Below are 3,618 nucleotides of genomic sequence, written 5' to 3'. Positions count from 1 at the left end.
ACTACCTCCACTGTCAACCCTAATTCTCCACCCCCTCTTTCACCTTCTCCACAATACCCACCTCCTGTATAAAAAGACTTCTGACAGAACTTAAGCCTACAAAACTCACAGCTGACAACCTTTCCTCAGAATATCTAAAAATGGCAGCCGACACCCTAGTTTATCCAATTTTCATATTAATCAAACGCTCCATATCAGAAAGCTATATAACTTTTCTGTGGAAAATTTTACACATCATTCCCTCACACAAAGGAAGCTCCTCCACTGACCTTTCCAACCACTGCCCCATCACCATCCTTTCCTCACTCTCCACGATCCTTGAGAAATATATTAACTCTCAGGTATTAAACTAGCTCCTAGTAACAGTCTCCTCTCCAAAACTCAGCATGGCTTAAGGCCATATTACAGCTCTACTAACCCCTTTCTCTCTTTCACTAACATGATCCTTCATCATAAAAACAATGGCTTGTTCTCCACCGCTATATTTCTGGACCTATCATTGGCTTTTGACATGGTATCACACAAAATACTACTCTCTGTCCTCACTAATCTCTCCTTTTTCCACTCTGCCAACAACTGGTTCCATAGCTATCTGTCTGGCCAACAGCAATCAGTTGCTTGGCAAGATCAGCTATTCTCTCATCTTCCCATAACTCTCAGTGTACCCCAAGGCTCCATCCTTGGCCCCCTACTATTTTCCCTATTCAGCAACAACGTACATACCTCCACCAAGCATGCTTCTCTCATACAATTTGCAGATGACTCCACCCTCATCTGCTCTGCCCTCACTTTAAAAGATCACACAAGAGTCATTCACATCTATAGAAAGCTGGCTATCCAATGCCCGACTTCTACTCAATCCAAGCAAGACCAAACTCCCTATCTTCCAACCCTCCAAATCTAACCAAACTTCCACCCACTTCCACATTCTTGGCAAAGATAATACCATCATCTCCCCATCAGATTACACCAAGCGTCTTGGTGTTGGAGATTGATAAAAATCTAAACTTTGACTTCCACATATCTCTTACCATAATAAAAGTACACAGAAAGCATGGGGCACTATATAGAAAGAAATGGGCCTGTATCAGATTATCGACATTTGAAAATGTCGAAGCACCTTTATTCGACATGAAAATGTTGAATGCTGAGTTTGTCGAATGGCCATAACATTAATTTCTTTCCAAGGGAAAGTAATCGGTTGGCTATTCTGTCACACCTGCCCTTTACCGACTGTAGTATGGTCTCAAGAGTTAGAATATTTAGTTAAGGGGGGGTGGAAGGCACAGCTCCCCCATGGTGGGGGGGGGCAAAGACCCCCCCCACTTAAATATGTTAGCTTTTATGTTATGTTGTCTGTTGGCCTTCCGATGTCTTTCCCTTGGAAAGAAATCAGTGTTTTGGACATTCGACAAACTCAGCATTTGACATTTTTGTGCAGAATAAATGTGCTTTGACATTTTGACATAACGATATTCTGATGTAGACTTGAAAGAAACAATACCTAACCAAGGCAGCCAGAACCTCTATTGCCAATTCCCAACTAATCTCCACCTTACTGTACGCATCTCCTATACTTACCAACCTTAGACATTCTAACCTAAACAGGCTCAAAACCTGCTACAATAAAATTGCAAAATTTGCAAGGGGCGCATCCTACCACAACCACCACTGTAACACACTTATGGAACTTGACTGACTTGAACTCCCACAACTTCTTCACCTGAATCAACTCTCATTTGCCCACAGACTTGTAAACCTTCCTCATAAGATCCCATCTCTTCAAAACCTACTCCAACCCTTCTGCTCCTCCAGACCCCTATGCTCCAACAGCAAAAATCTACTTCTTACCACCAAACCCAAAAACTCGGCAGGAGAAGCTCTATTCTCCTGTGCCATATCCAAACTATGGAACAACTTCCCTCCCTCGATAACCAAGTTACCATCCAGTAGTCAATTCAAAACTGCACTCAAGTCACACCTAAAAATGTACTGGCTCTGCCCTTGCTCCAATCCCGACAAATAAAACTCTTATCCCAAATAGTATGTTGGGATGCCGCTGGCTACAAGAGTGAAGAGAAAAATAATGTGTGGAGTTATTTGAGGAGCAGTCAGATGGTCAATTGCACCAGTAGGTAAAGGCGAGTGAGAAGGCTGCTGTCCAGGGAGGAGAGTGCAAGGTCCAGAAAGGCAGAGAAGTTATGGGGTTTGTCAGAAGCACAGGGCTAAGTTCAGAGTGAGTAGTGCGCACTGTGCAAATTTAGTGAATACAACAGTTAGCAGACAGGAGGGGGTACACAGATATACGGATGGAATAAAGGTGGAGTGAAAAGTAAAAGTGATAAGGTGTTACAGCAAAGGCAAGGGGGGGAGAGGTCTGGCTGGGGGGGTGAGAAAGTGGCTTAAATCAGCAATAGCACATTTCAGCAAGTTTTAGGCTCAAAGATCAACAATAACACATTACAGTGAGTTTGAAAAACTCAACAGTAAGTTATTGTAAGGTATCAATGGTACAGTTTCATTAGTTATAAAAGCAGTGGTTATAAGCAATAAATACAGTCATGTAAAACATTCAGTGGAGCACAAAACTAAGGAAAAATCATCTAGTTACAATCCATCAGTCAGGTGCAGGACATAAAATAAGACCAACAACCAGGTACAGCAGGCATATATGATCTATAGCCACACACAGCAAAATCACTTCAAAGTGATTCCTATAGTCCCAAGTAGACCAGGAGACCAAGGCTAGATCACATCTAAATAAATAGGTTTAGGCAATGTGTATGCATACTCTACTCACCCCTAAGTGTTGGATGAGAAAATGTAATGCAGTGAACTATGCTGAGTAATTTTACGAGACACACATTACTCATAACTGGTAGGGTCACGACATAAGTACACCATGGTATACATACTGTTACATTTTAAAAATAAACTATAGCAGGTGAACAGAGTCTTGAGTGTCTAACTGTACAAGTAGTAGCAACTATTGAGTAGCCCTGTGTATTGACACTCACTCACTTGTTAGAACATCTAGAGGGAAAAAGGTTGTGCACTCCTTTTTTCTTTTAGTGAGGCAGATAATAAAGGAGACTCATTCTACAAGAAATGCTAAGTACAGATAAAATCTAACAGCTTCTGGAGAGAGGACAATGTACCTTAGATTATACTGAAGCACTTTGGGAAAATTGTATCGAAAAGCACAATAAAAGTACCAAGGTTATCAAAATCGGCTCTCGCACACCACTGGGAACCAGACCTTTCCACAGGGAGACCTAATCTGTAAGGAAAGATGGCGCTGGATGCCAGAAGCAGGGGTTTAGATTCTTAAAGGCATTATGGCAAAGGCAGAGGGTGAAACAAGATTGTAGTTTGTGGGGTAGGCAGTAAAGAGGCTCAGGATGCTTCTGGCTACAAGAGTGAAGAAAAACAGTATGTGGAGCTGAGCAGCATAAAAGGCAGCTGGGTGGTCAACTGCCCCAGTAGGTCAATGTGAGTAAGAAGGCTGCTGTGCAGGGAGAAGAGTGCAAGGTCCAGAAGGGTAGAGAACATACATCTCAACATCTTAGAGCAAGAAATCTGGACAAACCAATAAATAAAAGTGGGACAAAGGCCCAA

Source organism: Protopterus annectens, chromosome 5.part1 (assembly GCF_019279795.1).
Source record: "Protopterus annectens isolate FY-2018-M chromosome 5.part1, PAN1.0, whole genome shotgun sequence".
In the NCBI taxonomy this organism is placed as follows: domain Eukaryota; kingdom Metazoa; phylum Chordata; order Ceratodontiformes; family Protopteridae; genus Protopterus; species Protopterus annectens.
This window is presented reverse-complemented; position numbering follows the sequence as displayed.